Raw genomic sequence first — 15,053 nt, 5'->3', positions numbered from 1 at the left:
GGGAGGCGGGCGAATCAAGAGGTCAGGAGATCGAGACCATCCTGGCTAACACCGTGAAACCCCGTCTCTACTAAACATACAAAAAATTAGCTGGGCGTGGTGGCAGGCGCCTGTAATCCCAGCTACTCAGGAGGCTGAGCCAGGAGCAAGGCGTGAACCCGGGAGGCGGAGCTTGCAAGTGAGCCGAGATTGCGCCACCGCACCCCAGCCTGGGCGAGGGTGATAGAGCAAGACTTCCTCTCAAAAAAAATAAATAAATAAATAAAAAGCACACACACAAAAACTGTTACTCCATTGCTGCCTGAAATGCCTAAGTGGTTCTCTTTAGCATACCCCCCCTCTAAGCAAAAGAGTTTCCCTGCACACTAATGGCATGGAATGGCATCTTTCTGTGATCATAAATACTCCTAATTAAGAGATCATCACAAAAAACTTTCCTATAGAATGAGTTAATTAATTAATTTATTTATTTATTTTGGTCATGCTCACTGGTAGGAGAGTACCATATAAAAATTCAAATGTTGAGACATTTTTTCAGACTAGAACATACTAGATCCATAACAACAAAACATATGTGTTAAATCTAAATAAATTCTGGTTAAAAAACACTGATAGGAAATACATTTTGGAGAAAATTGGATAAATTTGAATATAAATAGAATATTTGATTATACTAGAATTTTTTTTTTTGTATTTTCTTAGAGTGCTACTACCATTGCATTGCATTGATGAAAGATGATTTCCTAAAAAGGAGGATATACAGTATTTTAAAATCAAGCATCTGATTGTCTGCAATTTAATTTTATTTAATTAGCAAGCAAAGTATTTTATATATAGATATGTATCTAGCTATATAACTGTATCTATATATTTTTCTCTGTATCTATATTTCTATATTTCTCATCCATCTATTTATCTATCAATCTATATATCAGAGTTTCTCGAAATTTGCACTATGGACATTTTGGACCAAAGCTTTGTTTGTTGATGGTGGCAAGCTGTCTTATTCATTAGAAGGATGTTTGAGCAGTATTCCTATCTTCTACCCACTAGAAAACTGTAGCAACTTTTCCCTCAATTGTGACAACCAATACTGACTGCAGGCATTGCCAAAATCATTCATTTTGAGGGTCAATTATCTAAATACATATTGAAATATTAAAAAAAATAAAATAATATGGCAAATGTAAAATGTTAAATATAAGGATCAGAATATATTGTGCTTACTGTACTCTAATTACAAATTTATTGAGCCTTACTTTATGGACTGGAACATGCTGGCACATGGCAAATTTGTATGTACGTTTTCCAGCACAATTTTCATTACATACTTGAAAAGAATATGTTCTTGTGAGGAGTAAAATAGCTAAAACAATCAAGCTTGTTAATAGGATTGCATTTCAAGTCTTCTTAATTAGTGTTCATCTTTAAATGGTCTATCAATTACTGACAGAGATAAGCTAAAATAGTCTATTTTCTTGATTGATTTGCCAGTTTTTTGTAAGCTTACACCTTTGCAATTTTGATGGTTACTTTTATGTCTCAACTTAACTGGGCCACACAGTACCCATATTTGGTTAAACATTATACTGGTTGTGTCTGTGGGGGTTTTTAAATGAGATTAACCTTTGAATCGGTTGACTGAGTAAAGCAGATTTTCCTTCTAATGTGGTGGTCCTCATCTAATCAGTTAAAGGCATGAATAAAACAAAAAGCCTGACCCTTTCCTGAGTAAAAGCAAACAACTTTTGCCTGATTGTCTTGAGCAGGGATGTTAGTCTTTTCTTGACTTCAGATTCAAACCGAAAACACTGTCTCTTCCTGGGTTTCCAGCCTGCCAGATTTCAGACTAAAATTTACACTATGCGCTCCCCTGGTTTTCCATCCTTTGGACATGGACTGGAACCACACCATCAGCTCTCCTAAATCTCTGGCTTTCCGACTGCAGATTTTAGGACTTCTCAGACTCCATTATTTTCTGAGCCAATAAATACATCCTGCTACTTCTGTTTCTCTGGAAAACTCAGGCTAATACACTAATGGTATCAAATATCCTTTATTTATAGCCATAAGACTTACTGAATACAAAACTAAATCCATTACTCTTTCCTGATAAAATCAAGTTTTTATTATTATTGTAACTCTTTTTATCACTAGTCATACTTAGAAACTTCAGTATATTTATCAGATGGTAACAGGCATATCCTTACTTCGATTTAGGTATATTATCCTGTCATATCTTTTTCCATGTTTTAATTTTAATTTTATTTTATTATGCTTTAGATGTGTCTTTTAATATAGAATTTATTAAATTGTGCTTTCATTTTCTATATAAGCTAACAAATAAAAGACAAAATTTATTCAGAATGATTAACAATATATAAAAATGTATTTTAATCAGATTATTATGAACTTTTCCCTCTTTATTTGTATTATTTTTCTGTTTTCCTGTTTTCTTTTTTCTTAATTTCTTATTTTTGTCATTACTGTCTTTTTCTTTTTGTCTAATTTTAAAAATTTGTTGTTTTCATTGTATTTTTTCCTTCTTGCAGCTTTGAAGTTACAATAGCTACTCTTTTTGTTTTCACTCTAGATAGCAAGCTCTAAGGTTAATCATCGTTAGCTTACAGTAAAGTATAAGAAATACAAAATACTCTAATTTTGATGATTCCTCTCAAATTATTTAAATAGTTTGGAAAAATTCAAATCAAATATTTTATATATATTTTCTTATTGATGTTTATTCTGATATACTCACAAATTTGCAAAATTTTTTTCTTATTGCCTTCTTGCCTTAGAAGTTCCATCTGAGGTAATTTTCATTTCCTCTCAAATATATCCATTAGCATTTTCTTTTATGATAGTCCATTGGTGATAAGCTTTTCATGCTGTAGTTTCTTTTTTTTCTGAATATGTCTTTATTTTACTGTTACTCTAGAATCCAGTTATTTTAGATTATCACAGGGAAACATTATTCCAGTGTTTTCTAGATTTTGTGCCTGCTGTTAACAAATTAGTAGCAAACCTCATTTATACATCCTTTTTTTTTTTAAGGTAATCTATATTTCACTCTTTAGCTTTTTTCAGGATCTATTCATAGTATTTCATGACCTAGAATTTTGTCTATAATGAGTTTTATTTTATTTATAGTCCTTTATTTTTCTTAGTAAAGATTTGTTAGGGAAACAGGAGCCTGGGAAAGCCAGAGTAATGCCATTTTAAGTTCAACTTCATTTTGAAATTAGCAAAGTACATTGGTTGATGGTCATGACCCATATTCATGGGACATTTACAGTACAGAAAACAGCCTAAAGATACTTGAAAAGACACATTCCTACAACAATTGAGAGTCCAGATGTCCCAATACCCATGACCATATGTGTTTTTGAGATAATAATAGTTATGCTTTGATGTACTCAAAAACTAGACTGTCAACGCTAGTTCTCTTTAAATCAATAGAGTAATAAATTTGTCATAATGTCGGCTGACTGGCATGTAGACACAAATTAGCTTAGTCTTTACATAGACAAAACCCCTGTCTAAGAAAAACTTAAAACAAGGCCCAGGCATTCTTTCTCTTTCTTTCTGAGGGAGCCCTACTCTGTAATGTAGTAGTTTCTAATAAAATTGCTTCTTTAGTTATGCTCTGTGACCCACCTTGATTTCCTGCCTGTGTGATATCCAAGAACCTTCTCCAGGGGTCTAGCTCAAGACCTCTTTTCTGGTAACAGATTCATGAGGTCTTCTAACTTAAATATTGGTGTCTTTAAGCCATTCTGAAACAAATTATCAGCCATTATCCTTTGAGATATTGCTTTTAACTCTTTATTTCTAATATCTATCTCATAAATGCCAGCTAATCATATTATAAAATCTCTTTTCTTGTCCTTAATGTATCTTAACATTTTTTCATGGTGTGCATTCCATCGCCTTTTGGGGTTGCATTTCAGGTAATTTTTATGGGATATATTACAGTCTACAGATACTTTTTTTCAGCTGTGTCTATAATGTAGCTAACAGACCACTGATACATTTAGTTTTAATTGTTGTATCTTTTCTTTTTTTCTGTCATTTATCCCTAAATTTACATGGCCATGTTTTATAGTATGTGACAAGAGGCAAAAGGCAAAAATGACCATGAGTTTGCAAGTTTGCACCATCCAGATACATATACACACACACACACACACACATATATACATATATATATATATATATGCCCTTTATATAAAGTAACAAGACTTTCAAGAACCTCTCATCAAAGATTGTAATCTATTTTTCCAAAATTTGAAACCAGGCTGGTCTTCTGAATTGTTTTGGCCAGTGAGACAGTGACAAACATCATATAAGCAGAGACTTGAGAAGTCCCTCTTTCAAGTCTTGTTAAAATTCTGCCGTGTGAATAAATTGAAGGTATTCTGCTGGAAGTTAGACAACACACTGTTGAAAAAAAGCCCCCAGGTTGGGGCCCTGAAGATGGAACCAATTTTCAGAAGAACTGAAATCTGACTGCAGATGCGTGACTAAACCCATCCAAAACCAGCAAAAGAACTGCTCAACTGAGCCCAGTCACAGTTGCTGACCTACAAGTTAAATGTAGTTCATTGAAGCTACTAAATTTTCAAGTAGTTTGTTTGGCAGTAAAATCCAACTGATGTAAGTCTTTGTTTCTTGTTTACATAACTTGCTTTCCTTCCATTTCTTTAACAGGGAACACTAGATATATTGCAGTCTATATATGAGAATTTCAAAGTTCACTACATTCTTATCTATTATACTCCACTGCTTTGTATTCCCCACACTGGTTCCTACCTATGGGGCTGTGATTTTTTTTTTTTTTTTTTTTTTTTTTTTTTGAGACACAGTGTCATTCTATCTCCCAGGTTGGAGTGCAATGGCACGGTTTTGGCTTACTGCAACCTCTTCCTCCTGGGTTCAAGCGATTCTCCTGCCTCAGCCTCCTGAGTAGCTAGGATTACATGCCATCTGCCACCACGCCTGGCTAATTTTTGTCATTTTAGTAGAGACAGGGTTTCACTATGTTGGCCAGATTAGTTTTGAACTCCTGGCCTCAAGTGATCTACCCACCTCAGCCTCCCAAAGTACTGGGATTACAGGTGTGAGTCATTGCATCTAGCCACTGTGATCTATTTTTGTTTCTTTGTTTGTTTGTCTGTTTTATTTTTAATTGTGAGTCCATGTTCCTTGAACTTTACAAGTGAAATGCTCTGAAGTCTGGATTTAAAAATTCATTCCTCCAAAGAGAATGTGTGCTTGCTTCTTCCAATTACCTGAGAGACTTACAATAAAAGAATACTTTAGATAAAAATTTAAACTTGAAATTTTTAAGAATCACACAACGGCCATTGTATCCTTATGATTTGCTGGGGAGATATTCTATTTGTTTGCTTCGTTTCTGTGTGGTCTCCCAACATTAAAGTTAAGATGCAAGTTTTGTATTTCAAGTATGTTTATTTCTCATTCACAATTATACTGAGAATGTTATATTAGGAAAAATCGTATCTACGTGGGCATCTGCTATTAGACTTCCTGCATTGTACAGGTGCTGGGCTATATTTTTTTATCATCTGTAACTCATGCAGTCCTCAAAACAGAATTTCATTGTATCTTGGGTGCTATGGACTGAGTTTTGTGTCCCTCCAAAATTCACATGTTGGAACCTCATCTCCATAGTGTTGACATTTTAAAGGTGGGGATTTTAGGAAGTGATTAGGTTATGAAGTTAGAGCCCTCACAAATGGGATTAGTGTCCATTTAAGAAGAGCTATGAAGAAAATGATCTCTCTCTCTCAGCCATGTGAAGATACAGTGAGGAGGTAGGTTGCTGTCTACAAGCCAGGAAGTGGGCCCTCATCAGAGAGGGGATACGCTGGCTCCTTGTTCTTGGAGGTCTCAGCCTCCAGAATTCTAAGAAATTAATGCTTGTCATTTATGCCACCCAGTCTATGGTAATTTTGTTTCAGCAGCCCAAACTGACTAAGACACAAGGTCCATAGAGAATCTCTGATGGAAACTGTCTTGATGATTGATTACCTCTTAGAGTTCCTACTTTTGCAATATTTTTAGCCTCTGCAAGTTTATTCTTTTGTGACAACACAAAAATGCACTTAAATGTATTCATAAAAGGATAGTTTATGATTTATTTTCAATAATACTGTCACTAATGGGTAAGTCATTCTCATATAATATGCTCTGCTAGCTAATGTATAATAGAAACCATTGATTTGTTCCATTACCTTTGCATTCTCATGTGTTCACTGTGTACATCCAGTTTTCTCTACAATCATATTATTTAGGTTAGCATATTTCACTTATTATATATTTGTGATAACTCCATGTACAAACTCATTAGACAACAACCTTGTAAAAGGTTGATATGTTCCAAACTCTCATGCCATTCACTTGTAGTGATGCTTGAAAAGCCAACATTGTAATCAACCATTTTGTTTAATAACTTTTCTATAGGTTTCTTCCTAAATATAAGAGAAGAGCAATGTACACAGAAAAAGTGAAGGCACATTAATTTCCTTAACTATTTTGCTTAGGGCTGGCACTACATATAATAGTGTATATATTTCATTAAGTAGAATAATAAAAAATCAAATGCAATTAACTGAACTAATATGAAGGGACAAGATAAATGCTATGTCCTAATAGAATCCCAATGCTAACAACTTCAAGCTCTAGCTGTCTTATTTGTGGACTAGAGCAAATAAAGTTAAGCTAAAGAACCAACTAATAGATGATTAATGTCCCTTATTAAATTAGATGAAAGAATATAACAATGTTAGTTGTTAGCAAGTCACTGGAGTGGAGAAAAAATAGAAACTTTGACAAGGATAATTTTTCTGGAGTTTTATTTTATAAAGATAGTGAATATAATTACCCAGAGAAATGGAACTTTATCCATTATTGACTTATTTTTTCTATGATTTTATATGAAACTATAGTTTATTATTTAGGTTGCTTCTGCAAATTGATAGTATGCTGCACCTAGGTTACACTTCCGTGTACACAGTACACATTGCATTTACGATATTTTTATGATCTCATTAGAAAAGCCTTTATAGGTAACTTTGATTTAAAATAGATGTTTGGCATAGCATTACCCAAATAATTTGCCATTTTCCTTTATTAACATTATCTTTTATAACATTATAAAATAATTCTCTTCTTTGTAAAATTGATCACATGAGAAAACATAGAAAACCAAATTTTCCTCAATATTATATCTGAGAATCTACAATGGTGCATAATTATGTATAATCAAACAAATCATTGAGTGTCCCAGAGGGTGATTAAGAGGTCTTGATGCTGGAATAGTCTCCAGGTTTATAGTATAGGACAGATATTATAATCCACATTAAATAAAATGAAACACTACCCATGCAAGTACTTGAATGTTATTTGATTCCTCTGCTTTCACTCATCCTCCAATCTTCTGGAGACTATGAATAAATGGTACAAGAAAAGGGGATTACATCTTCTTTAGTAAACATGAATGCATACTGAGTAAACAAGTTTTTACATTATATCATATATATGTATAAGTGTGTGTGTCTGTGTCTGTATGGAGAAAGAAACAGCCAATGCACCATGACTGTTATTGCCTTGAAGTTAGTTATCTTTAAATAATTTTTAAAATTATCTTTAAAGTTAGTTATTTTAAGAGCACTATTTTATATATATTATATATAAATGTATGTAGAGAGACATGTATGAGAGTATATATACATGGACATATGTATGTGTATACACACATATGTAAACATACACAAATTAAGTATAACCTTCAGACATTCACTTATTCCATTCCAAATGATCTTTATTTCTCTGTGTTTATCCAGGATTCTGATGTTACAAAAATTATTTTGCCATGAGAACTTTAACCCATTTTGTAGGGTAGGTGTCTTAGTCCATTTTCTGTTGCTATAAAATAATACCACAGACTAGGTAATTTATAAAGAAAATAAATTTATATCTTACCCTTCTGGAGGCTGGGAAGTTCAAGGTCTAGAACCTGCATCTTGTGAGAGTCTTCTTGGTAACTAGGACTCTCTGCAGAGTCCCTGGGCAGGACAGGGCATCACAAGGCAAAGGGGCTCACAAGAAAGCCAACCTGACTTCTATAACATACCTAGCCTCTTGATAACTAACCCACATTGAATGATAACCCATTAATTCATTAACCAATAAATCCATTAATTCATTAATTCATTCATGAAAACAGAGCCCTTATGACCCAATCTCCACTTAAAGGTTCCACCTCTCAATACTATTAATTGGGAATTCGTTTTCAACCTGAGTTTTGGAGGAGACAAATATTCAAACCATAGCAGACATACTGCTATGAAACTTACATATAGAAAAATTTACGTATAAAAAAAATTCTTCAATAGTAGAGAAATAAAGATGTTTTCAGGCAAATAAAATGTGAGTCAATTTGTCTCCCATTTTATTGTGTGTGTGGGTGTGATTTTTTCTGAGATTCTAATTACACGTTATGTCATTTACTATTGTTTCATAGCCCTTGAATGTTCTGTTCTTTAGTTATACTCTTTTTTTTTTTTTTTTTTTTTTTTTTTTTGTGAGACAGAATTTCACTCTGTTAGGCAGGCTGGAGTGCAGTGGTACAATCTCAGCTCACTGCAACCTCCGTTTCCCAGGTTTAAGTGATTCTTGTCCCTCAGTCTCCAGAGAAGCTAGGATTACAGGCGTGTGCCACCACACCCAACTAATTTTTGTATTTTTAGTAGAGTGTTTTGCCATGTTGGCCAAGCTGGTCTTGAACTCCTGATCTCAAGTGATTCACCCACCTTGGCCTCCCAAAGTGCTGGGATTACTGGCATGAGCCACTGCGCCTGGCCAGTTATACTCATTTTTTTCTTGAATTTCAGTTTCAGTAAATCTGTTGATCTGTCTTCATGTTTACTGAATTTCTTGAGCGTTGTCAAATTTACTGATGAGCCTTCATGTGGTTAGGTTTTACATCCCCATCTAAATATTATTGGGAATTGTAATTCTGAGCTGTTTAGAGAGGGACCTGGTGGGAAGTGATTGGATTATGGGGGCTATTTTCTCCATGCTGTTCTCATGATAGTAAGTCCTCAGGAAATCTGATGGTTTTATAAATGGTAGGTTTTTCTGAGTTGACACACACTTACTCTCGCCTGCTGTCTTGTAAGACATGATTTGCTTCTCCTTTGCCTTCCACCATGATTGTAAGTTTCTGGAGGCCTCCCCGACCATGTGCAACTGTGAGTCAATTAAACCCCTGTTCTTTCTAAATTACCCAGTTTCAGGTGTTTTTTTATAGCAGTGTGCAAATGAACTAATACAAGCCTGTTAAAAGACTTTATTTCTTGTACTGTATTTTCATATCTAGTGTTTCTATTTATTCTTTGTTATACTTTCCATCTCTGTGCTTAAATTATCTATTTGATTTGGCATATTACAGACCTTTACTATCAGTCTTAAAATAGACATTTTAAAATAGACATTTCAAATTCTCAGTCTTCTAATTTCAATATATGTATCATACCCAAGTCTGGCTATAGTATATTTTTTCATCTTTTTAGACTGTGTTTGCTTTTGTTTGTTTTATTATTTAGCATATCTTATAATTACTTGTTGAAAGTCAGATATTTGAAATAAGACCATATATATATTGAGGCAAACAAGATTTTTGTTAGAAAGTCAGAAGTAAAAGATGTAATCAAGGACAAAGTATATGGTAAATATGTGAGTACATCCTATGGCTACTCACTGCTGACTGTATAAAAAGTAATAATATATGTTTAGATTTTAAAAAATAAAATTATATTACCCAGTAACATTTCGTAAGATGAGAGATTTAAAAATAAAGTGATCTAAGAGACTGATGTTGTTGGGAAGAACATGAAAATGTATTGAGTAACTTAGATTATATGTTAAATAGGCATAATGTAGTTTCTGTTGTTACCACTAGAGCAGAAACAGAGTATAAAGATTCCAAACTAGTGAAAGAGAAAAAGTAGGAAAAAAAAAAAGAAAGAAAAAGAAAAGCTCATTTGATCCCTAAAGGGGCAAGAAAACAGGACAATAAAAAGTAGAATGTGTGAGGCAACTGAAAGGCCAAAAATAAGTTGGTAAATATGACCCTCAAATATCTACTTACATTTAATGGACTAAAATTCCACTTAAAAAACAGATACTCAAGTAAATAAAAAATTAATCCAAATTCTCTATAAAACCACACTCTAATTCACAAGGACAGAGAAAAAAGTTGAGTGTAAAAGTAAAAGAGGGTGAAATATGAAAACACTAACCAAAAGAAAATAGCATAGCTTTATTAGTAGCAAACAAATTAGATGTTTGTATTAAAAAAGTACTAGCTAGAAGAAGCTAAAGTTCACAGAACAAGGATTACAAATAGATAACAAACTTAACAAATTTTAGAAAGACATTCAAATTTTAAAAAGACATCGAATGTCTTTTTAAAATCTTTTTCTTAAGAATAAGGGAAAGGTAAATTTTAACCCCAATTAGAGACCATTTTACATTTATCTAATAGCAAAATGGTAGATTCTGAATATGTTGTTGAGAATGTTAGCAAATGGGATGTTCCTTAGTCTACAGTGAGGGGGGTTGTAAATCAAATGACCATTTTAGAAAAAAAAGTCTTTGCTTGCTTTCTTTCTTTCTTTCTTTCTTTCTTTCTTTCTTTCTTTCTTTCTTTCTTTCTTTCTTTCTTTCTTTCTTTCTTTTTCTTTCTGGTTTGTTTGTTTGTTTGTTTTTTCCCCTTGGGACAAGGTCTCATTCTGTCACCCAAGCTGAAGTGTAGTGGCAAAATCTCAACTCACTGCAACCTTGACCTCCCAGGTTCAAGCAATCCTTCCACTCAGCCTCCCCAGTACCTGGCACTACAGGTGTGCACCACCACGCCTGGCTAATTTTTGTATTCTCAGTAGAAACAGGGTTTCACCATATTGGCCAGGCTGCTCTCAAACTCCTGACCTCAAATGATCTGCCTGTCTCAGCCTCCCAAAGCACTGGAATTACAGGTATGAACCATGGCACACAACCAGAAAACAGTTTTGTTTTTTTTTTATATCCTGAAAAGTTAAGGTTAATTATATTACCATTATTTTATGACTTAAAAATTCCATAACTAGCAATATTTACTGGAATAAACCTCTTGAAACATTCACCTGGAATTAAATGCCATTAAAAATGGCAGACTGTTTATATTAACAAAAAATAGAAACAACCAAATATATATCCAGAGTAGAATAAATAAATATTTTGTGCTTTTAAATATAATAAAATGCTACAGAGAAATAAAAATTACAGCTATATTCCAAAATAGCACTTCTCAACTTGTGGTCTGGGAACCTCTGGAGATTTCTGAGATCCTATCAGGTGACCACAGAATCAAGAGAAATGTTTTCTTAATAATACTGAGAATATTATTAGTTTTTTTTTTTCCACTCTCATCTTCTAATGAGTATAATGTGGATTTTTTAAAAAGTACACAACATGTGATTACATCATTGCTTTGAAAGCTAATGGAATGTGCTCACGTATTAGGTCATGCGTGTTTCTAAATTTCTGTTTTTATTTACAGTATTACCAATTGTCGATTAAAAAAGGAACATCTAAGAACTTTATATCTAAATTGTGTTCACTCTACTGACTGCTAAGGGACCACTGATCAATGTTTTCACTGCCTGTAACTTACCATGTTTTACTTTAAAATAGGGTGGGTGAGATCATCAAAATACATGCATTCTAAACATCAAGTCAATCATTAGCTTAGCTCAGCCAAAGTGCTCAAATATAGAGAACTGTATACAGAATGCCTTCAATTATTTTCCCCTCCAAGCATATGCTTTATTTCTAGCAACGAAGGCATTCTTAAATTATGGAAAACAAGCACCATTAAATTTTCAAATAACATAAATTAAGGTTGAACTCATCAAAAGGTATGATTCACTATGTGAATATTGTTAGAGCTCCAACCTAGTAATGCATTCACATTAAATTTTCAGGGAAGCTCACTAGTTTAAAAATAACATGTTTGCTTTCTACATACTTCCTCACTCTTATGTTGGTTGTTCAATCTGAGTTCACGATATTGCTTATTTAAAATGTTTCTGGCATTCTTATGGAGTATTTTTTTTATATATAGATGAAAGGAAGAAATATCTGTCATGTTACTTATTTAAAGACTGAGTATTTAAAAGTGGGTACAGATATATACATTATTATATGAATCATACATTTTAAACATAAGATTTTTGCGATAAACATGCTTATGAGTTCTGAACTTTATTTGTAAGCAGTGTAAATTAATAGAAATTTTACTGCATTATTTAAATTATGACCTTGAATCTTAGAGCAAGTTCATTAAACTAATGATTCAAATTACTTAAGATAATGTGTGTGAAAGAACTCAACACAGTACCTGACACATAAAAGTACTTAGGAATTTCCTGTAAAAATTGAATGTTAAATTTATGATTTTAAGCAAAGAAAGACACCAAAGAAATTATTAAGTAATTGTTATTCAGCATTAGGCTTTTATGTCTATATTTACTTATTTATCTTGAAAGGGTGCAGAAGGTCTCTGGACCAGGGAAAAGATGATTACTTACAGAGCAATGTAGTGCCAGTTCTCTGAGTGATGTGATGTGACAAAAGCTTGGTATTACCCTGCATGAGCCCTGAAGTCGATCCACAGAACAGGAACCGCAGATCATGAGATCCAACGCTCATTTGGAGAAACTGTCACATCTGCTCCTTCTTCCTTCTAGAGAGAAACAGACCTTAGCCATGAAATATAAACAAACCATCTGGAGAAAAGATGGGAAGGTCTCCAGGTTCTTATTACCCTTTTGGTAAATAAGGATAGGAGAGATAATCCTTTATATTCTAGAGGAATTTGCTATCTATTTCTTACAAAATGTTTCCTCTTTAAATATCTGACCATTTATTTTGCTAAATAAGCTCTAACTATGCAGAAATATGAAATACCAGGAATAATTTTCTCTTAAAAATTATCTTATAAAACATTAAAAATGCTTAATTATATTTACAAAAGCTGGATATTTTGATCATTGTTAATTAATTCTTAATAAGTTCAAGCATTTTATGATCCAGAAAAAAAAAACAGTAAAACCACCCAATTTAGACCCGTTGTTCATAAAATAAACTGATATCCAGAGTTGTATGAGAACAAAAAATTAGAATAGCCCAAGTTAAATATTTACAAGGCAAATCCACATAGGTAAAATAAACATAAAATTCTGCATGCTTATTATTACCAAAACCAAAATTATGCATTGTATGGACAATTAAAATTATGTTAATTCAGATTACTTTATTCTAGAAAGCTCTTTTACTCTGCCAGTGAGCTTAACAGATAGTATGAATGCAGCAAAATTCATTGTAATTTTTGCTTAAATGTGCTAGTATATGCAGTAAGTATATGAACATTTTTCATATTTAAAAATAAACATTAAAGAGAATTTCCATGTACTGGATGATATTTTTGATTGATTACCTAAATTAGCATTTTACACCAACGTAAATTAATTGAAACACGAATGTCATATAGGCTTCTTTGCTTTTTGTTTCTTTTTTATACTTTAAGTTCTGGGTACATGTGCACAACATGCAGGTTTGTTCCATATGTATACATGTGCCATGTTGGTGTGCTGCACCCATTAACTTGTCATTTACATTAGGTATATCTCCTAATGCTATCCTGGCCCCCTCTCCCGACCCCACAACAGGCCCCAGTGTGTGATGATCCCCTTCCTGTGTCCAAGTGTTCTCATTGTCCAATTCCTACCTATGAGTGAGAACATGCGAACAGAGCCTTCCGAAATAATGCCACACATCTACAATCATCTGATCTTTGACAAACCTGACAAAAACAAGAAATGGGGAAAGGATTCCCTATTTAATAAATGGTGCTGGGGTAACTGGCTAGCCATAAGTAGAAAGCTGAAACTGGATCCCTTCTTTACACCTTATACAAAAATTAATTCAAGATGGATTAGAGCTTCTTTGTTTTTAAGACTAGAGAAGATTTCAACCAAGTGAATCTTGTTAAGCTTAAAAATTTGTTAAATTGTTTTCTATTTAATAGAACATTAGAACTTCGTGTATTTTCATTTAGTATTTTTTGAATATTGTTTTCCCATGTTTTAAACCCTCTAAAAAATGTAGTTTTTAACTATAGTAAAATAATATTCAATGTTTATTTAATAACCTTAAAAGTCCAAAAATTTCTTCTGAATTATCAGAAATAGTTAATCAATATGCCATATAATGTTAGTATTAAAGTAGCATTCTCATTGAGTATTTATATTTAATATATGACACAAACAAATATTTAATTAAGCAGAATATCTGAATACCTGATTTAAAAAACAATGAAAATAAAAGAGAAATTTTGAAAAACATTTTAGTATTCAAGCTTATCAGAGTTTTAAAACTTTAATTATAGAGAGAAGCTCATGATAAAAATGTGATACTATGTTTAATTTGCCCAGGTGCTTAGAATTTCATCAACTTTCTTTTTATTATGTGAACATTCTTGTATCATTTTCTCCATGTTTTATTCGAGCAATGCATTTTGATACTTATCTATCACAATGACAGTGGGCATTTTAATTCCAATTAGTCTGCTTCTCTGTTATTTTCCACAGGATATAACAATGGATCCTCCTGAGATATATTCTCCAAGTGTATCTTTTTCTCTCTTATACCTGTAGGGACTTTGTGGGAGGCAGTTTAATTCCATCATTCCCATAAAATCACAGAACTTCTCCCTTAGGTTAAATATCAAGTAAATCATTAAAAAGATAAAGACAAAGAGTGTATGCATACTAGAGTCGGTGCATAAATAGACATGAAGAACTTAAATGGAAAACCCTCGGGTACTCAGGATGTTAGGAAGTGTTTAACAATAAAAACCTGTTAATAACATAGAAAAGTCCCTTAGAACAGCAGGGTAGCCTATTTGAGTTACCCAATTGAAAATT

At 32.9% G+C, this 15,053-nt stretch overlaps 1 long non-coding RNA gene across 1 annotated transcript in view; it reads right to left on the bottom strand.

Moving 5' to 3' along the window:
- LOC108582867 overlaps nt 1-13,417 on the bottom strand; it is a 125,220-nt gene extending 111,803 nt beyond the window's left edge. Inside the window, exon 1 of the long non-coding RNA XR_001896797.3 lies at nt 12,657-13,417. This is a non-coding gene — a long non-coding RNA (uncharacterized LOC108582867). The remainder of the gene's footprint in view (nt 1-12,656) is intronic.
- Nucleotides 13,418-15,053: the final 1,636 nt, after the last annotated feature.

This window comes from Papio anubis, chromosome 1 (genome assembly GCF_008728515.1).
Source record: "Papio anubis isolate 15944 chromosome 1, Panubis1.0, whole genome shotgun sequence".
NCBI lineage: Eukaryota > Metazoa > Chordata > Mammalia > Primates > Cercopithecidae > Papio > Papio anubis.
The sequence above is the reverse complement of the archived record's forward strand: the minus strand, read 5'-3'. Positions and strand labels throughout refer to the sequence as shown.